General features: G+C 37.1%; 1 non-coding gene across 1 annotated transcript; it reads left to right on the forward strand.

The window, feature by feature from the left end:
• Positions 1 to 678: 678 nt before the first annotated feature.
• On the forward strand, positions 679 to 751 carry TRNAW-CCA (transfer RNA tryptophan (anticodon CCA)). The gene has a single exon. It is a non-coding gene; the product is annotated as a tRNA-Trp (tRNA).
• Positions 752 to 22579: the final 21828 nt, after the last annotated feature.

A 22579-nucleotide genomic window follows, 5' to 3' on the forward strand; every position in this document is an offset into this window, starting at 1 on the left:
CCTCCAATCTAAAACAACTAGAAAGTTGGGCCAAGTATATGAAACAATGGTTTTCAGGCATTGGACAACAAGCAGCAGTGGGGCAGTGATCCTTGAGAAAAGAGAAACAAATGGATCAAAGCCTATGACTGTCCTAAATCATTGCCTGGAGGTAGTTTTCAGGCCACAAAGCAGAGGAGGGAAATCCAAACAGAGCATACATTCTCTCAGAGATGAGGAGAGTGAGACAGGAGTTCAGGGAGACCAAGGTAGCTTGAATTTACATGAAACAACTGTGGAAAGAGGGTAACTGCACAGAAAGAACATCAGAAATACATAGAGGGGGATTCTCAAATTTTTGTCTGAATACTGATCCACATATGCATGACCTGAAATTCTACAAGGAAATAAGCAGGCCAAACAATTTTGGAGCTCACATTATGTTAAGAATAATTCATAAAATCACCAGCAAGAGTGGAGTGACCTCACAATACATGGGGCATCAGAAAGAGTACTCAGAATGGTATCACCTTTGAACCCACCTTCAAAAGACATAAAAGTAAACCTTAGAAGGTTTGAGTTAACTCCAAGTAACTAAGTGACAGAGGAAAGTCCAACACTTTCTAAGAAATTCAGCAGTGAACAGCACAAAATTCATGAGGTTTAGCATCCAACCCAAAATTGCCAAGCACAGGGACTTCCCTGGTGGTCCAGTGGTTAAGACTCTGCACTCCAAATGCAGGGGACCCAGATTTGATCCCTGGTCAGGGAACTAGATCCCACATGCATGCTGCAACTAAGAGTTAGCATGCCACAACTAAGAAGGTCTCATGCCACCTGCATGCCACAACTAAAAAGATCCCACCTGACCCAACTAAAGATCCTGCAAACAGCAATCCTGCAATTAAAGGTCCTGCATGCCACAACTAAGACCTGGAGCAGCCAAAATAAATAAAATTTTAAAAAATTGCCAAGCATATAGAGAAGCAGGAAAATATAACCTATAACCAAGAGAAAATGTAATCATTAGAAATGGACCCAGAAATTATAGAATTGACATAACTAGCAAAAAAGAATACCAGGACAGCTCTTATAAATAAATTATTCCATATGTGAAAGAATGTGGAGGAAAACATGAACATGATGAGGAAATGGAAAGCATAAGAAGACCTGTCTAGAACTTATACAGACAAAAATACAATACCTGAAATGTAAATTTCACTGGATCAGATTAACAGCAGATTAGATACTACAGAAAAAACAACCAAAATGAAGCATGGAAGGCAAAACAGAAAACGAACAGAGCAAGTAGTCAATAAAAAAAAAAAAAAAAAAAACCAAGCAGTCTAAAATTTGTATAATTTAAGTCTTAAAAATAGAGAAGCAAATGAGAAAGACAGAAAAGCTATTTGAAGAAATACTAGCCAAAATGTTTCTATGGTTAATGAAAATGAAAAACCCATAGATCCAAGAGGCTCACAAAAGCCCAAGAAGAATAAATACATAAAAACCCACACCAAAGCACAAGGTGATTAAACTTCTGAGAGAGAGGAATAAGGAGAAAATCTTAAAAGCAGACAGAGGAAAATACATATTACATACAGAGAAAGAAATATAATAACATTCATGCACTTCTCATCAGAAACTATGTGGGCCAGAAGAAAATGGAATGATATATATTTTTTTGCTTTTATGATTCTTTTTTTACTATATGCATTAAAATACATGATAAGAAGCATAGTAGTATCTTTTTGATAGCATATGTCCAGTCTTGGTAGCTAACCAATAATAATAATAATCATAATCATAATAATACAGAAAAAAATTTAGTGATAGCATCATAAACATGTGTAGTAGATAATTACATATTTATTCACAAAAATGTTGGCATACTATGAAAGATCTGATTTGAGTATGTGTGGATCCACTGACATAAGCTACACATCAGGTTTCTTTAATCCAGTTTTATTGAGATAGAGTTGACATACAGCAATATATGTTTAAGGTGTACTTAAATGTAATGATTTGATTTATATACATAATGAAAAGATTACTATGGTAGGTTTAGTAAACATCCATCATTTCATACAGACACAACATTAAATAAATAGAAAAAAATTTTCTTCATAATTAAAACTCAGGATTTACTCTTAACAACTTTCATACATAATATACAGCAGTGTTAATTAAATTTATTATGTACATATTACATCCTTAGTACTTATTTATCTTATAACTGTAAATTTGTGCCTTTGACTAGCAACATCAATTGTTCTAATGTTTGCATTATAGGGGTCTCAGAAGGATAAGAGAGAGAGAAAAGGGAAGAGAACATATTTGAAGTGATAATAGCCGAAAACTTCCCTAACTTGAGAAAGGAAACAGACATCCAGGTGTAGGAAGCACAGAGAATCTCAATGGGATCAACCCAAAGAGGACCACACCAAGACACACTGTACTTAAAATGGCAAAAAAATCTTTAAGAGAAAGAGAAAATAGTTATTAAAAGCAGCAAGAGAAAAGCTACAGCTTATATACAACAAAACTCCCAGAAGGCCATCAACTGACTTTTCAGCAGAAAATCTGTAGACCAGAAGGGAATGATACAATACAAGGAAATGATGAAAGGGAAAAATCTACAATCAAGAAATTTCTACCCAGCAAGTCTTTCCTTCAGATGTGAAAGAGAGGTCAAAAGTTTTACAGAGAAGCAAAAGCTAAAAGAGTTCAGCACCACAAAACTAGCTTTATAAGAAATGTTAAAGGGATTTCTCTAAGCAATAAAAAAGGGGGGAAAAAAGACTTACAGTGGCTGAATATGTACAAAGACAAGACACATATATATGCTCCTTACAAAATACTCACTTCAGATCTGTAAGTGAGGAGACACATACAGACTGAAACTAAGAAGATGGAAAAAGGTATTCCATGAAATTAAAATCAAAAGAAAGTTGGGGTTGCAATACTTATATCAGACAAAATACTTTCAAACAAGGACTGTAATAATAAACACAGAAAAAAATTATATAATGATCAAGGGATTAATCCAAAGAAAATATAACAGTTGTAAATAAAGATGCACCCAACAAGGGAACACCTAAATACATAAAGGAAATATTAACAGACATAAAGGAAGGAACTGACAGCAACACAAAATAGTAGGAGACTTTAACATCCCACTTATATAAATGAGCAGATTATCCAGACAGAAAGTTAATAAGGAAATACTGGCCTTAAATGACAAATTAGACCAGGTGGACTTAATAGATCTATAAAGAACATTCCATTCAAAAGCAGAAGGATACACATTGTTTTCAAGTGCACATGGAACATTCTCCAGGATAGACCACATGCTAGGATACAAAACAAGTCTCAGCAAATTTAAGAAAATTGAAATCATATCAAGCATCTTTTCTTACCAAAATTCTATGACTAAAAATCAACTACAAGGAAAAAAACTGCAAAAAAAAAAAAAAAAAAAGCACAAATATGCAGGAGCTAAACAATATGCTACTAAACAACCAGTGAATCACTGATGAAATCAAAGAGGAAATTTTAAAATACTTAGAGAGAAATGAAAATGAAAACACAACAATAAAAAATCTATGAGATGTAAGAAAGTAAGTTCTAAGAGGTAAATTTATAGCAACACACGCCTACCTCAGGAAACAAGAATCAAATAAATAACCCGATCTTACACCTAAAGAAACTAGGGAAAGAAGAACAAATAAACCCAAAGTTAGTAGGAGGGAAGAAATCATAAATATCAAAGCAGAATAAATGAAAGAGAGACTAAAAATAATAGAAAAGAAGAAATTAAGAAATGAGATTAAGAAAGTAAGAGCTGACTCTTTGAAAAGATAAGCAAAATTGATAAACCTTTAGCCAGACATTAATAAAAGAGAGAGAGAAGACCCAAATCAATAAAATCAGAAGTGAAAAAGGGGAAGTTACAAATGATGCCACAGAAATACACAGGATTATAAGAGATTACTACAAATATGCAAATAAAATGGACAACCTAGAAGAAATGGACAAATTCCTGGAAATGGTCCAATCTCCCAAGACTGAACCAGAAAGAAATAGAAAACTATGAACAAACCAACAGCAGTAATGAAATTGAATCAGTAATTTTAAAAACTCCCAATGAACAAAAGTCCAGGACCAGATGGTGTCACAGGTGAATTCTAACATTCACAGAAGAGCTAACTATCCTTCTCAAGCTATTCTAAAAAAATTTCAGAGCAAGCAACACTTCCAAACTCATTCTACGAGGCCAGCATTATTCTGATACCAAAGCAAGATGAAGATATCATACACACAAAAAAGAAAATTACAGGCCAATATCACTGATGAACATAGATGCAAAAATTGCCAACAAAATATTAGCAAACTGAATTCAACAAAACATTAAAAGGATCATGTACCATGGTCAAGTGGGATTTATCCCAGGGATGCAAGAACAGTTCAATATCCACAAATCAATCAATGTGATACACCACATTAATAAATTGAAGAATAAAAATTGTACGATCATCTTAATAGATTCAGAAAAAGCACTTGACAAAATTAAATATCTATGTATAATAAAAACTCTCCAAAAACTGGGTATAAGGGGAACATACCTCAACATAATTAAAGCTATATATGACAAGTCTACAGCTAACATCATACTCAATGGTGAAAAGATGAAAAGATTTCCTCTAAGATTAGGAACAAGACAAGAATGCCCAATCTTGCCATTTTTATTCAACACAGTATTAGAAATCCTGGCCAGAACAATAGGACAATAAAAATAAATAAAAGGAATCCCAACTGCAAAGGAGGAAGTAAAAGTCACTGTTTGCAGATGACATACATTATACAAAGGGAATCTTAAAGACACCACCAGAAAGTTATTAGAACTCATCAATGAATTCAGTAAAGTTGTAGGATGCAAAATTAATATACAGAAACCTGATACATTTCTATATACTAACAATGAACCATCAGAAAAAGAAATTAAGAAAGTAATCCCATTTGCAATTGAATCAAACAGAACAAAATAGCTGCAAACAAAATAACTAAGGAGGTTAAAGACCTGTACTCAGAAAACTAAGACACTGATGAAAGAAATTGAAGATGACACAAACAATGGAAAGCTACACCATGCTGGTGGATTGGAAGAATTACTATTGCTAATGACCATACTACCTAAATCAATAATCAGATTCAAGACAATCCCATTAAAATACCAATGGCATTTTTTTCAGAACTAGACCAAATAATTCTAAAATTTGAATGGAAACACAAAAGACCCCACATAGCCAAGATTATCTTAAGAAAGAAGAAAAAAAAGGGGGTATCACATTTCCTAATTTCAAACTATATTAGAAAGCTACAATAACCAAAACAGTGTGGTACTGGCACAAAAACAGACACATAGATCAGAACTGAATAGAGAGACAAGAAAGGAACCGACACTTATATAGGCAATGAATCTATGACAAAGAGGGCAAGAATAGACAATGGTGAAGAGACAGCCTCTTCAATAATGGTGTTGGGAAAACTGGACAGCTACATGCAAAAAAAAATTGGACTACTTTCTAACACCACATACAAAAATAAACTCAAAATAGATTAAAGACAATGTAAGATGTGATACCATAAAACTTCTAGAAAAAAAAACATAGATAGTACACTCTTTGCAATAAGTCTTAGCAATAATTTTTGGATATGTCTCCTCAGGCAAAGGAAACAAAAACAGCAACAAAAAAAGTTACAATATCAAACTAAAAAGCTTGTGTGCAATGAAAGAAACTATCAACAAAATGAAAAAGTCACCTATTGAACAGGAGATGATATTTGTAAATGATATATCTGATAAGGGGTTAATTCCATAATATACACAGAGCTCATTCAACTCAACATCAAAAGACAAACAAATGAACAAACAAACAAAACCCAAAGTTCCCCTAAAATAAGGGCAGAGTGGTATGATGAAACCAGTAACAGGGCAAGAATAAAGATGTAGATGTAGAGAACAGACTTGAGGACACAGGGTGGGGGACAAAGGAGAAGCTGGGAATAAGTGAGAGAGTAGCATTGACATATATACACTACCAAATGTAAAATAGCTAGTGGGAAGCTGCTGCATAACAGAGGGAGATCAATTTGATGATGGTTGATGACTTAGAGGGCTGGGATAGGGAGGGTGGGAGAGTCACGGGAGGGAGAGGATATGGGGATATATGTATAATACAGCTGATTCACTTTGTTGTACAGCAAAAACTGGCACAACAGTGTAAAGCAATTATACTCCAATAAAGAACTTTTAAAAAACTAAGGGGGACTTCCTAGGTGGCACAGTGGTTAAGAATCTGCCTGCCAATGCAGGAGACATGGGTTTGAGCCCTGCTCTGGGAAGATTCTACATGCCACGGAGCAACTAAGCCCGTGCACCACAACTACTGAGCCTGTGCTCTAGAGCCCATGTTTAGTTGACATCCATCTCAATATTGATTCTTCCAGTCCAAGAACATTGTATGTCCCTCCATCTGTTTGTATCATCTTTGATTTCTTTCATCAGTGTCTTATAGTTTTCTGTGTACAGGTCTTTTGTCTCCTTAGGCAGGTTTATTCCTAGGTATTTTATTCTTGTTGTTTCATAGTAAATGGTAGTGTTTCCTTAGTTTCTCTTTCTGCTCTTTCATTTTTAGTGTATAGGAATGCAAGAGATTTCTGTGCATTAATTTTCTATCCTGCTACTTTCCTAAATTCATTGATTAGTGCTAGCAGTTTTCTGGTAGAATCTTTAGGGTTATCATGTCATCTGCAAAGAGTGACAATTTAACTTCTTTTCCAATTTTGATTCCTTTTATTTCATTTTTGCCTTTGATTGCTGTGGCTAAAACTTCCAAAATTATGTTGAATAATAATGATGAGAGTGGGCACCCTTGTCTTATTCCTGTCCTTAGAGGGAATGCTTTCAGTTTTTCACCATTTAGAGTGATGTTGGTTATTGGTTTGTCATATATGTCTTTTATTATGTTGAGGTAGTTTCCTTCTATGCCCACTTTCTGGAGAGTTTTTATCATAAATGGATGTTGAATTTTGTCAAAGGCTTTTTCTGCATCTATTGAGATTATCATATGGTTTTTATCCTTCAATTTGTTAATATGACATATCACATTGATTGATTTGTGTATATTGAAGAATCCTTGCATTCCAGGGATAAACCCCACTTGATCATAGTGTATGATGCTTTCAATGTGCTGTTGGATTCTGTTAGCTAGTATTTTGTTGAGGATTTTTTTTTTTTGCATCTAAATTCATCAGTGATATTAGCCTGTAATTTTCTTTTTTTGTGACACCTTTGCCTGGTTTTGGTATCAGAGTGATGGTGGCCTTGTAGAATGAGTTTGGGAATGTACCTCCTTCTGCTATTTTTTGGAAGAGTTTGAGAAGGATAGGTGTTAGCTCTTCTGAAATGTTTGATAGAATTCACCTGTGAATCCCTCTGGTCCTGGGCTTTTGTTTGTTGGGAGATTTCTAATCAGTCTCAATTTCAGTGCTTGTGTTTGGTCTGTTCATATTTTCTATTTCTTTCTGGTTCAGTCTTTGAAGATTGTACTTTTCTAAGAATTTATCCATTTCTTCCAGGTTATCCAATTTATTGGCATATAGTTGTTTGTAGTAGTCTCTCATGATCTTTTGTATTTCTGCAGTGTTGATTGTTACTTCTTTTTCATTTCTAATTCTGTTGATTTGCATCTTCTCCCTTTTTTTCCTGATGAGTCTGGCTAATGTTTTATCAATTTTGTTTATCTTCTCAAAGAGCAAGCTTTTAGTTTTATTGATCTTTGCTATTGCTTCATTTCTTTTTCATTTTTATGATCTGATCTTTATGATTTGTTTCCTTCTGCTCACTTTGGGTTTTTTTGTTGTTGTTCTTCTTCTTTCTCTAATTGTTTTAGGTGTAAGGTTAGGTTGTTTGATATTTTTCTTGTTTCTTGAGGTAGGACTGTATTGCTATAAACTTCCCTCTTAGAACTGCTTTTGCTGCATCCCATAGGTTTGGGGTCATTGTGTTTTCATTGTCATTTGTTTCTAGGTATTTTTTGATTTCCTCTTTGATTTTTTCAGTAATTTCTTGGCTGTTTAATAGCATACTGTTTAGCCTCCATGTGTTTGTATTTTTTACAGTTTTTTTTTTCATGTAATTGATATCTAGTCTCATGGCATTGTTGTCAGAGAAGAAGCTTGATATGATTTCAATTTTCTGGAATTTACCAGGCTTGATTTGTGACCCAAGATGTGATCTATCCTGGAGAATGTTCCGTGTGCACTTGAGAAGAAAGTGTATTCTGTCGTTTTTGGATGGAATGTCCTATAAATATCAATTAAGTCGAGATGGTCTAATGTGTCATTTAAAGCTTGTGTGTCCTTATTTATTTTCTGTTTGGATGATCTGTCCATTGATGTAAGTGGGGTGTTAAAGTCTCTTACTATTATCATGTTACTGTCACTGTTCCCTTTTATGGCTGTTAGCATTTGCCTTATGTATTGAGGTGCTCCTATTTTGGGTGCATAGATATTTACAATTGTTATATCTTCTTCTTGGATGGATCCCTTGATCAGTATGTAGTGTCCTTCCTTGTCTCTTGTAATAGTCTGTACCTTAAAGTCTAGTTTGTCTGATGTGAATATTGCTACTCTGGCTTTCTTTTGCCTTCCATTTCCACGGACTATCTTTTTCCATCCCCTTACTTTCAGTCTATATGTGTCCCTAGGCCTGAAGTGGGTTTTCTGTAGACAGCATATTTAAGGGTCTTGCTTTTGTATCCATTCAGTCAGGCTGTGTCTTTTGGTTGGAGCATTTAATCCATTTACATTTAAGGTAATTGTTGACATGTATGGTCCTATTACCATTTTCTTAATTGTTTTGGGTTTGTTTTCATAGGTCTTTTCCTTCTCTTGTGTTTCCTGCCTAGAGAAGTTCCTTTAGAAATTATTGTAAGGCTGGTTTGGAGATGTTGAATTCTCTTCACTTTTGCTTGTCTGTAAAGCTTTTGATTTCTCCATTGAATCTAAATGAGATTCTTACTGGGTACAGTATTCTTGGCTGTAGATTTTTCTCTTTCAGGCCTTTTAGTATATCCTCCCACTCCCTTCTGGCCTGCAGAGTTTCTGCAGAAAGATCAGCTGTTATCCTCATGGGTTTTCCCTTATATGTTATTTGTTGCTTTTCTCTTGCTGCTTTTTTTTTCTTTGTGTTTAATTTTTGTTAGTTTGATTAATATGTGTCTCAGTGTGTTTCTCCTTGAGTTTATTCTGTATGGGACTCTCTGTGCTTCTTGGACTTGATTGACTATTTCCTTTCCCATGTTGGGGAAGTTTTCCACTATAATCTCTTCAAATATTTTCTCAGACCCTTTCATTTTTTTCTTCCTCTTCTGGGACACCCATGGTTCGAATGTTGGTATGCTTAATGTTGTCCCCAAGGTCTCCGAGACTGTCTTCCATTCTTTTTATTCTTTTTTCTCTTTCTTGCTCTGTGGCAGTTATTTCCCCCATTCTAGCTTCCAACACACTTACTTGTTCTTCTGCCTCAGTTATTCTGCTGTTTATATCATCCAGAGTATTTTTAATTTCAGTTATTGTGTTGTTCATTACTGTTTGTTTGCTCTTTAGATCTTCTAAATCCTTATTAAATGTTTCTTGTTTTTTTTTTTTTCCTTATTTTGCTTTTGAGATTTTGGATCATCTTTATTATCATTACTCTGAATTCTTTTTCAGGCAATTTACCTATTTCCTCTTCATTTATTTGGTCTTGTGCTTTTTTATCTTTCTCCTTTGCCTGCAAGGTATTTCTTTGTTTTCTCATTTTGTCTAATTTACAGTATTTGCTATCTCCTTTCCCTATGCTGCCTAGTAGTAATTCCTCTTGTTTCTGTTCTCTGTCCTCTGTGGTGGGGTTGCTCCAGTGTCTTGGTTAGGGTTCCTGATGGAAGGGTCTAGTGCCTGCTTTCATGTGTGTGGATTGAGTCTTTTCCCTCTGATAAGCAGGGCCATATCAGGTGGTGTGTTTTATGGTATCTGTGAGCTTAATATGGCTTTAGGCAGTCTGTGTACTGATGTATGGGTTTGTGTTCCTGTCTTGTTTGTATTTTGGTATGAGGTATTCAGCACTGGTAGTTGCAGGCAGTTGGGTGAAGCCAGGTCTCAGATTTTGATAGAGGCCTCCATGAGAGTTCTCTGTGGTTAATCTTACACTTGGCTGAGGACTCTCTAGTGGTCTAGTGTCCTAGACTCAGTGCTCCCTCCCCAGAGTCTCAGACTTGACTTCTGGTCAAGGAATCCAGACTCCAGAGGTCACTCATCCCAGTTATGCCAGGATCTTTGTAGTCCTTTCTTGCATCCAAGGTCTTCTGCTAGTGTTCAGCCAGTTTTCTGTGGGAATAATTGCATCTTTTGATGTATTCATAATGCATCAGTGGAGAGAGATGCACTCCATGTCCTTCTGCTTCACTGCCATCTTTTCTTCCCCCTATTATTTTGAAATGTATAGAAATGTTGAATCCCTATGTTGTGTTGTAGATCAATTACACTTCAAAACAAATAGATGTAGGGTTGTAGGTCAATTACACTGCAAAAACAAATAAACGAACTCATAGAAAGAGGTCATATTTGTGGCTACCAGAAGTGGGGGATGGTGGAGGGGGAATTAGATTAAGGTAGTCAAAAGGCACACACATCCAGTTATAAGATAAATAAATACTAGGGATGTAATATGTAAAACATGATAAATTTAATTAATACTGTTGTACGTTATATGTGAAAGTTGTTAAGAGAGTAAATCCTAGGAATTCTAATCTTAAGGAAACATTTTATTTATTTATTTAATGTTGTATATATATGAAATGATGGATGTTAACTAATGTTAACTAAACCTATCATGGTAATCTTTTCATGAGGTGTACAAGTCAAATCATTACATGTATGTACACCTTAAACTTACATATTGCTGTATGTTAATTATATTTCAATAAATCTGGAGGAAAATCAACATACAACAATCAATTGCATTATACACTAACAACAAACAATCTGAAAAGGAAATTAAGAAAACAATTCCATTTATAATAACATTAAAGTTATAAAATTATAAAATACTTAGGAATAAACTTAACTGAGGAAGTGAAAGAATTGTACACTGAAAACTATGAAACATTCCTAAGAAATTAAATGACACCAATAAATAGAAAAATATCCCATGTTCCTGACTTAGAAGATGTAATACTATTTAAATGTCAATACTATCCAAAGTGAACTACACACTCAACACAATCCCTATCAAAATCCCAATGGCATATTTTGCAGAAATAAAAAATCCTTCCTAAAATTCATATAGAACCTCAAGTACCCTGAATAGCCAAAACAATCTTGAAAGAGAAGAATGCAGAGCATCTCACACTTCCTAATTTCAAACTTCTTTCAAAGCTACAGCAATTAAAACAGTGTAGCACTAGCATAAAGACAGATATATAGACCAATGGAATAAAACAGAGAGCTCAGAAATAAACCTTCATATATATGGTTCAGTGATATTTGAAAAGAGTTCCAAGACCATTAAATGAGGGAAAGGAGAGTCTTTTCAACAAATAGTATTGGAAAAATGGATATCCACATGCAAAAGAATGAAGTTGGATCCTTACCTTATACCATATACAAATGTTAACTTAAAATAGATCAAAAACCTAACTGTAGGAGCTAAAACTATAAAAATCTTGGAAGAAAACACAGGTGAAATCTTCATGACATTGGATTTGGCAATGATTTCTAGACTATGACACAGAAAGTATAAGCATAAAAAATTAGATAAATTGGACTATATCAAAAACTAAAACTTCTGTGCTGTACAACAGAAAGTAACACAACATTGTAAATCAACTATGCTCCAATAAAATTTTTTTAAAAAGCTAAAATGTTTGCACATCAAAGTATACAATCAATAGAATTAAAGGCAACTACAGAATAGGAGAAAATATTTGATTTCATATATCTGATAACGAGTTAGTATCCAGAATATACAAAGAATTCCTACAACCCAACCACACACACAAACACACAGACACACACACACACATGCACGTGCATGCAGAGTTTAAAAATGGTGAAGGACTTGAAGAGATACTTCTCTAAAGATGATATGCAAATGACCAATAAGCATCTGAAAAGACGCAACAGGACTAATAATTAGGGAAATGAAAATCAAAACCACAGTGAGATACTCCTCACACCCATTAAGATGGCTACTACCAAAAAAACAGTAAATGACAAATGTTGGTGAGGATGTGGAGAAATTGGAACACTTGTGCACAGTTGGTGGGCACATAAAATGGTACAGTCACTATGGAAAACAGCATGGCAGTTCCTCAAAAATTAAAAATAGAGCTACCATATGATCCAGCAGTTCCACTTCTAGGTATACTCAGAAGAACTGAAGCAGGGTCTCAGAGAGATACTTATACACCCATATTCAACACAGCATTAGTCACAGCAGCTGAAATGTGAAAGCAACCCAAGTATCCACCAACAGAAGAACGGTTAAACAAAATGCAGTATATACACACAATGGATTATTATTCAGCCTTACAAAAGAAGGAAGTTCTGACACATGCTACAACATGCATGAACTTTGAGAACATTGTGCTAAGTGAAACAAGCCAGTTACAAAATGACAAATGCTGAATGATTCCACTTATATAAAATCTCTAAAGTAATCAAACTCATAAAGATAGAAAGTAGAATAATGGTTGCCAGATATTGGGGAAGGGGAAAAAATAAGGATGTTTAATGAGTATAGAGTTTCAGTTTTGTAAGATAAAAACAGTTCTGGAAGCTGGTTACGCAACAATGTGAGTGTACTTACTACTGAACTCTACACTTAAAAATGGTTAAGATGGTAAATTTTTGTGTATATTACCACAATTAAAAACAATTAAAATCATAAATAAAAGAACATAAAAAAATGATCCTCCAAAACATGATCTGAGATCAAAGATGTAACTGGAAGCAAATGATTGATTAAATAAATAAGTAAATAAATATTGTCTCTATAAAATAATGTTAAGTTCAGAATTAAATTTTCTGAAAAAACTTCACCAAAAAAAATTTAAGGTAAAAATATTCAGATGAGATTAAAGATTTTGGAGAATAACTAAAGGGAGATGTTACAGTCAAGGAAGGGTTTGTACAATATGCTTTAGTTTGGAAACATTGCTCTTGGTTGGGGGCGGGTGCTGCTTTGTTTTGCTTTGCTTTTTTTGTCAGTAGGTTTTTTCTTTTTAAAATTTTTATTGGAGTATAGTTGATTTACTATGTTGTATTAGTTTCTGCTGTACAGCAAAGTAAATCAGTTATACATATATATATACATATATCCATTCTTTTTTAGAAGCTTTTCCCATATAGGTCATTACACAGTATTGAAAAGAGTTTCCTGTGCTATACAGTAGGTCCTTATTAGCCATCTATTTTATATATAGTAGTGTGTCAATCCCAATCTCCCAATTTATCCCTCCCCCATATTTTTCCCCTGGCAACCATAACTCTGTTTTCTAGAGTCTGTGACTCTGTTCTGTAAATAAGTTCATTTGTACCATTTTTTTAGATTCCACATATAAATGATATGTATTTGTTTTTAACTGTCTGGCTTACTTCAGTTAGTGTGACAATCTCTAGGTCCATCCATGTTGCTGCAAATGACATTATTTCAATCTTTTCTGGTTGAGTAATATTCCATGAGTATATATGTACCACATCTTCTTTATCCATTCCTCTGTCAATGGATGTTTTGCTTTTCTTTCTTTGCTTTTGTTTATAAAAGAATGGAGAATATACTTATAAGAGAAAATATTTGTAGGTTGAGGAGAAATAACCAGTAGAAAGGAAGAAGTTGAAAATATAGGCAAATGATGGAATGCAGAAGGAAAACTTTTGAGAATATTATTCAGGAAGGACTTACACAAATAATCTAGGCTCTTAATAAGGAATATTTAAGATGTTAATATTAAGAGAAAGGACCTCCCTATTTCTCAAGTTAAACTCATTGTCAGCAAGGACAGTTTTTCTGGGGGAGAAAGCCGAGGCCATACCCAAGTGTCCCTGAACTATATCTCTGCCTGCAGCTTTCCAGCACCCAGAAAATCCATCTCTCTCAGACAACTCTTGCCTCTGATTTAATACCCTTTATCTGGGTAATTCTGACCATAAGTATGAGCTAAGAACCACCAAGACTGATTTATCCCTTCATAGTCTACCCTCTGACCCTTGGGAGTGACCATGCTCCCACCACGTGGGTTGGTACATTTATAATAACATCTGTAATGTGGCACCAATCAGTTAGGCCACCTCAGCACAATTCACGTTATTTGTCCCATTTGCACATCACTGTGGACTTGTGGTCTTTCACAAACTTAACTTGTTAGAATTATCATAGTCATAATCTACTCTTTTGAAGCTCACATGATTACAGTTTAGTCCACCTCAAGTTCTCATGCTCCAAACACAGAATCAACTGTTCTCCAAGGAAATGTGCGTCTTTTTTGTGGAAATGATAGGAGAGACCTAAAAGAAATGTGTTTTACTAGAGAAGTGTGTTGTTTTATATGAGCACATGAGGGGGGACTGGTGACAGAAAAGAAAGTATCTTTGTTTCAAAAAGTGGGGGTTCATGCTGATATTTTGAATTTGCCTCTACTTTTACTAATTTTTAATCTTGCACTCAATTTGATAGACTATGCTATATACTCTCCTACCAAATCATTTGTCTAAATTATACTCTTGCCTTCAAAATTCCCATTTCTTTTCCTTTTTGACCTTTGTCTCCAGTACAGGAATTAGCTCCAAAATGTCCAGGTCTATGTGCTGCCCGTCATCAATCCACCCAAGCACCCACCATCTAAAAGGAAAAAATCAGCCCAACCTCCCTCCAGAAAACCACCAAAAACTACACAGGCTTAAGATACCTGGCATCTCAATGTGAATCCCAAACTCACTGTCAGTGAGGGCACAGTCCCACCTGGGGGACAAAGCTGAGACTGTGCCCAGGTGTCCCTGAACAATATCTCTGTAATAAGTAACAATAGTGACAATGTATACAACACAAGCAAATCCCAGCTTCACGGGTTTTATATAAAAATCTCTTGAAACTCTTCATTTTCATGATCACTAGAGTCATTATTTAATTTATATCATAAGTAACTTTAGTTTTGAATTATAATTTCCTTTGGATAAATTGATATTCATTGTATTTGCCCTGTGCCAGCCCAGCTTTCCAAAATCCAATTAATATCAGAAAATGCAACAAAAGTAAAATCAAGAATTATAAGTGATTTTTCAAACTTTTCCCAAAAGTTCTAGTGGAACAATTCTTGTAAAGCCTTTAAAATTTATGCAATATAGGCTGGGCTTCTCAAGATCAAACTCAAACAATAAAAGACATTTAAGGTGAATAGATTTCAATCTCAGCATTATGTTCACGTTACAGTGTCCTAACACCTGATATTGACTCCAGAAACAATCAAATAGGTCTTAGCCATTTCATATTTACAGCAAAAAACCTGAATCCTCACATGGACTAAAGATTTCCATTACTCTAGTTTGTATTTTGTGGTAACTGCTCAACCACAAGAGAAAAGAAATATAGTCACTTTCTTCAAGATAATTTTGTGAGTAGGACCCAATTAGATCTACAAGTGTGAGAGATTGTTTTGCCAAGTTCAAATCCAGTTGATCGGGTATTAAACTACTTTTGACTTGAGCTCACTCTTCTTTAAAAAAGAAAAATAACCTATTTAATCCCTAGAAGCTTAATTATTGAGGAAAAACTACCCTTTAGAGGCCAATAATAGATTTTTCCACTTTGCATGTCCAAGTAGCTCTAGATAAAAAGACTTTCTTGGTTATCTGTTTTGTGCATTTAAGCAAGGGGACACTATCATGTGTCACTTCCACCAGCTCAGATGACCTGAGCTGATTTTCAACCTACCTTTGGGCAGACTCAGTCAGCCTCCCCTCATGGGGTTCAGCTTTTTGAGCAGTTGCTTAAGCCAACATTGCCCCTTTTCTCACTTCTTCTCTTTCAGAAGTTGGAGAACATGGCTTCTTCAGCGTGTCTCATCTGATTCCTCCACCATCTCTCTTTGTCTCTTTCAGCTCAGCTCAGCCTAGTTGGGGCATGGTGTGAATCTGCTATAAGCCAGATAAAAACTGCCTGGGACTTTCTGTCATCCTTATTAAGTGCAGAAGTTGCGAAAACCATGGCCTTATGCCAAGATTCTAAAGTGACCCAAATGAAGTGGAAGAAGTTGTGACCTTTCCAAAATTACAAGTCCTGGAGATGAAATACTTGATGATAATTGTCCAGGCTTGCGGCCATCTCCTCCCATTTTTCTTGGTCGGTTCCATTCCAAAACAAGCATCTTTTTCTAAACCAAATTATGGCCAAATGTAGTTACTTAACACTTCTGTTGAATGATCTTGAGACTGTTTCAATTTGGTATTTTTAATATCCTACTTAAAAGTCACCTTTCTGAAGAATAAAGTTATTCCTGAGACTCTATCCTCTGAAATTCATTTTAAAAACTCATTTGTCTTGAACAAAACAGTGAAAGCCAAGGTCATAGTTCTCAAATGACTTTTCTGTAAAAACAAAGATTGACTCACATATGTTAAAGTAATGACATAACACTAGCTCTTCAATTTTCTCTTTGAAGTCAGCCTCCCTATCTTCAGCTGGTCCTGAAGCTCTCATGCAATGGCCTTCACTTAAACATTCTCAGAGCCCCATTTCTCCTTCACTTTCCTGAGACTCCTTCCAAAAGCTAACAATACTGGGGTGGATTGGGGGGGTGGGGGTTGCTACCAATCACACTTATGGCACCCACTGCAACTTTTTTGAGGACTCCAGATCAGCAAAAAGAAAACACACTCTCAGGTTAGAGCATCAACATACTTAGCCAAGGATCTAGAAGCTTATCAGAAGAGGATGTTCATGGAGCCTCCATTTGAGCAGATGCAGCAAATCTCAGCATCATTTTCTTTGCCCTCCAGGGCCCTTAATGGGCAGTGACATTAAACATGGGTCTATCAGAACTGACAAGCTCATTTCTTGCATACTCTTAGCCACTATGCTATCTTGTACAGACAGTTGTGCTTGTTATTAAGCTATTGTCTCTCAGTTTCACATCCACTCTTTTATACCCTCGTTAGTCATGGGGCAAGGACCCTGGAAACCACTTCTCTGCTTTGCCAGCAGGTGCCCTGTTAGGCTCTACCAATAGGGGGAGCTAGAGGGACTCTGGAAGGTTAGAGGAGGGAAACCAGTCACTTCCACTTCCTACCAGTGTCACCCCCATAGTGGTGCCTCACCCAGGCATCCACATGTACAGTAGAAGTTGGTTTCGTCTTCCAGCTTCTTTCCACACTCCTCATTGTACCCTTTAGGGTACCAGCACCATCCAGGCAGAGCCCTTCCTCCAAGGGTCTGAGTCCCAACAATGTGGGATCCTCCTCAGAGCTTCTGGGTTCTCATAACCCCAACCTCCTCCCTTCATTCGGCCAAACCTAGGATGGTAGCTGCTTCATGCAATTACTGCCTCTGTGTTACCCTGTTGCTTTTTCAATCCCCCAACATCTATCTAAACAATTCTCCATATCCAATTCTTCCTGTAGAAATAAATAGTATAGTTTCTACTTTATTATCTAGACTCTGACTGACATGAAAGTACATTCTTTTGTTGATTCTAAAACTTATCACTTTCAAGCATTGTGCCATTCACCATTTCATAGACTTCAACTGGGAATCAGTGAAGGAGGAGAAGAGAAATTGTTTCCAACCATCCCATGCCGGAGATACTAGATCTCTATCACTGGTAGGGAAATAATTGATCACACACCAGAAAGAAAATGTCCAACGGCCAAAGAACTTAAGACCCCCACACAACCATGAAGAAATACCCAGCTTTGTATGTTTCTCGGGGCGACATCTTCCTTGCCACCTTGTTCTCTGCACACATACTTCTATTTTTCCTCACCATCCCCCACTTGTCAATCTGAGGATGAGGTACATTTGTGAAGGCTGAGGTTACAGCCACCCAGCGGGTGTGTGCCTTCTGACTGAAATGAAATGAAATGCAACATTTCTTAAAAAGCCAATTATTTCCAACCTGTTCCATTAGAGTCAAACATGCTAAATGAGCATGTAACATATTGACTTTTGTGCCCTGTGGCATCTGGGGCCATAAATGTCCTGTTTGTCATAACACTCATCTCCATAGCTCTTGCAAAACAGGACCCTCCCAGGAGAGCTCACATTGCTCATTCATAACTCAGGATGACAAGGAGACAAGCTGCCTAATGTAACAGAGCTGCTCTCCCCTACACTTCTGCGCACACGGCTGGACCTGCTGCACCCACCCATCTCACCATGAGTCAGGAAGCCTCTCCACCTGTGTCTAAACAGATGGCAGACAATGCCATGCAGCCAATGACATTGCCCAAGAGAAGGAAATCAGGCTGCCAAGGGATTGTCCCGGGCTGGGAGACAGGGAGGGGAGCCCTGATGAAGCCCACTGGATATACTTAAGCTTTGGAGTCAGAACAACCTGAATTCAAATCTTGACTCTTTCACTTATTCACTACAAGACTTTGGACAAGTTACTTAACCTCCCTGAGTCTCAGTTTCCTTCCTTGCAAAAGGAGGTAGATGATGCCTATTATACAGTTGTTGTAATGATTAAAGCTGCTTATATGGTACCCAGGACACTGTAAGTATTTGACTAGTAGTCATTCTTCTGTTTTGTTTTTAATAAATACTTATATTTATAAATATTTGTTTATAAATATTAACAACCTAGGGATTTCAGATTGCTGTGGGAACTGTTCTTTCAATGCATCACTTCATCACCTCTGCTGTAGGTTTAATAATAAACTCAAGGCAGAAAAATTAATTTCCTGAGTTCTTTAAAATGACCACTTGCTGTGCCCCTCTGGAAGAGGCACATCCTCATTCCTTTCTCTCTGGCTTTCTCCACCCTCCCATTTCTCCCTGCACATCTACTAGAAACAGGTGGGAATGAGTTTCCTGAGCTCTTCCTATAATACACTCTCCATTCCTGACAAGGTTTCTTTATTTCCTGCTGTCTACTGGATAAATACTAATGGCTCTACTTCAGACACTTAGCAAGAGCAGAAGCTCAGCTTTTCCCAGATCCAGCAGGGAAAACACAGGCATCCAGCAGAGGTGCATGCAAAACTCTCCACTCACCCCCTGAACTTTTACACAGGTGTGCTATTTGGGGTTCACCAGGGAAGCTGCATAATTACTTAGAGAGTGCCTTCTGATTGTTCCTTTCTCTGCAAGTGCAATCTCTCCTATAACATCACCCAACTGAATGCCTCCTAATTCTGTCAGGATGCATTTTAATTATCACTGCTTCTTCTGTTGGTGAGCTGTCGGTGAAGTTTTTGATTTGTGATGGAAATAGGGAAGTCATAAAGTATTTTGGTGACAGCTCCCTGATTAGGCAGCATTGCAGCAAAACAAGTTGTCACAATAAAACTGATTAATCAAGTTGTCAGAGTAAAACAAATTAATGCCACAAAAACCTTTGCTAGAAATTACCTCCATATCTTGGGGTATTTGACTGATGGATTTCTTCAATTAGCAGAAACTTCCATCTCATGAGTACATCCAAGTCTATATTTGGGATCTGCCCTCTAGCAGAGGAGTGACTGAGACCAAGAGACATATTTGGAGAAGACAGTCACAGACTTGATTTTCAGAGATGCTTTGTTCCTGCCTAACTACTTGGGAGACTATTAGCACCTGAAATATAATCTAAAGCTATAAAGTTTCAATGCAAAATAAGTACAAAGGCCATTGCCTACAATGCTACCAGTGGGTCTGGATTTAATTTATTAAAATACTTAATCACAGTCCTCTGGTTGGAAGGACACTCTGCAGTTCTTCTTGCATATTTCTCTGTCTCAAAGAAAGATCGTTCATAATTCAGATGTCAATCACAGGACCTGTCTACCACAGTTCATTGTAACATAGATGGTGTCATGTGGTTATCACAGCCCCTTCCCCTCACAAATAGAGATTGGACCAGGGGTGGGTATGACCACTGATCCTGCTATAAAATGATGAACTGGACCAATCACATTTCATCTTTCAAGATTTTAACCACGATATAGAATAAGCTGGTTAGCTATGGGAGCTAAAGGTGAAAAAGTACTCTAAGGTAATGCAGAGATATTAAGTGTCTCAGTAAGCCAAAATTATAAGTATGCAAAAGCTTGAGGGTAGAGGAAAGATTCAGGACAGGGCAGGAAGAAGTCAGTGGGGTAGCAAAGAGAGAAAGAAACAGTAGCCCACAAGAGGGTTGGGAACCAACACCAACCACCAGAACAGCCTCCATTCCAGGAGGATCTCCAGGTTCAATTCCAATTTGTGGTCTTAGAATAAAATCCCCTTCACTTGGGAAAGCTGGAGTGGGTCTCCTTCTTGCAAGCACGATAACAAAGGAAGGGGGTCCATCAGAGAGTGAGTGGTGTTCAAACTATTCATCAGAATACAACAGCCAGTATGCCATACCAGAGTATATCGCCTACCTATCACACCTTAACATGTCAACAGGTGCCCATCTATGGGAGCTCCACCACAATGCTGGGCTTTGCAGATTACCTCAGCATTGGAAGAAAGGGCTAAAACACAAAACATTACCTCTCGGGTATCCCCACGGGAAGCTGATCTTTGTAACTGGAGTGGGTAGATATTTGATGCAGCAAAACCAGCCATGGGCTCCTTTCTTTGAAGGCATTGAGCACAACACTCTGACAAAATACCATTCTCGGGATACTTTGGCCACACTGCCTTTGAGGGCAAAGATCCCCATCTTGGAAGAGAGAAGTGAGAGAGTGGAGAGAAACAAATGCTTTGTGTCCAGGCCTAGCCACAAATAATAGCCCAGGATTATAAAAACTTTGTACATTCATCTTCCTAAGGAATAAAGGGTCAATACCTACACAGATGTCCACTCACACACACACACTTATGGCACAAATTATTTTGAAATGAAACATTATATATGAATATATTTGAGTTCAGAGAGCTGAATGTCAAATATCAGATCTGAGCGAACATCAATCATTCTGAGCAATGTTCTGTTAAAAAATAATAAAGCAACGATGTTTTAATGTTCTAGAGAATACACATGTTTCATCTATTTCAGTACTGCTGTGCAATTCAACACAAAGACCACAGATCACTGAAAGTAAATTTGGCAACTGAAAGGTACAAGGTCAACTCAAACTTAATTTCTGGGCTTCCCTGGTGGCGCAGTGGTTACCAATCCTTCTGCTAATGCAGGGGACACGGGTTTGAGCCCTGGTCTGGGAAGATCCCACATGCCATGGAGCGACAAAGCCCATGTACCACAACTACTGAGCCCATGCGACACAGCTACTAAGCCTGTGCATCTAGAGCCTGTGCTCTGCAGCAAGAGAAGCCACTGTAATGAGAAGCCCCCACACCGCTACTAAGAGTAGGCTTCAAGTTGATCTCCTGCAATTATATTCCAATAAAGAGCTAAAAAAAAAAAAAAAAAAAAGAGTAGCCCTCAATCTCCGAAACTACAGAAAGCCCATGTGCAGTAACAAAGACCCAACACAGCCAATAAATTTTTAAAAATAAAGATAAATTGTCATAAAAAAGTTTTTAAATAAAATTAAAAAAAAAAAAACAAACACACCAATTTCCAAGTTAGAGCAAATAAGCTACCTCCTCCGGAGAGGTGATGGGGGCATGAAGTGGAGGATCGGAGTTGAGGGACGTTTAAGATAACTCCAATCTGCACAGTTCTTTATAGCTCATAATACTGTCTCACCCACAGCAGCTCATTTTGATCCTCCTCGGTACAACCCCAAGAATTAGATCCTATTATTACTCTCATCTGCATTTTATAGTGAAGGAAACAGATTCTGAGAGATCAAAAGACTTTCCATTAGAAAAAGGCATCTTTTGTGCCAGCCAGACCCTTCCAAGCCACATGGGGCAGGGTATTTTCAAAGCCCAGTCTGGTTATATATGATCTACCTGGGACCCCAGGAAAAGGTCACAGCTAGCATCAGGACCACAGTCTGGCAGCTCTGGCAGCCTCTAACCCCACCCCAGGTGACTGCTTCTGCCTGCCCAGAAAGTCACCACCACTGAATCTCACCCGTCAACCTCTATCCCTACCATACTCAGCTCCTGGCCAAAATTCATCCGAGCCCCCCATCCTTATCCCCTCCCACCCTCACCCTTCCTTCCACTGATGCCCTCCTGCCAAATCCAGTCCTCTGAGCCCAGTGGAACCCTCATTAAAACATTCCCTCTACCTTTACCTTAATGGCCCCTGAATTTCTCTCTTTCAGGAAGATAACTTCTGCAGCTAGGAAGCAGAGGCCCACTTTTTTTGAGGTACTGTTTTCTGAACACGACCTGTTATTTCATATCTTCTTGCCTTTGGTCACACTGTTCCCTCTACATGAAGTGCTCTTTCTACCACTC

This window comes from Hippopotamus amphibius, chromosome 9 (genome assembly GCF_030028045.1).
Source record: "Hippopotamus amphibius kiboko isolate mHipAmp2 chromosome 9, mHipAmp2.hap2, whole genome shotgun sequence".
In the NCBI taxonomy this organism is placed as follows: domain Eukaryota; kingdom Metazoa; phylum Chordata; class Mammalia; order Artiodactyla; family Hippopotamidae; genus Hippopotamus; species Hippopotamus amphibius.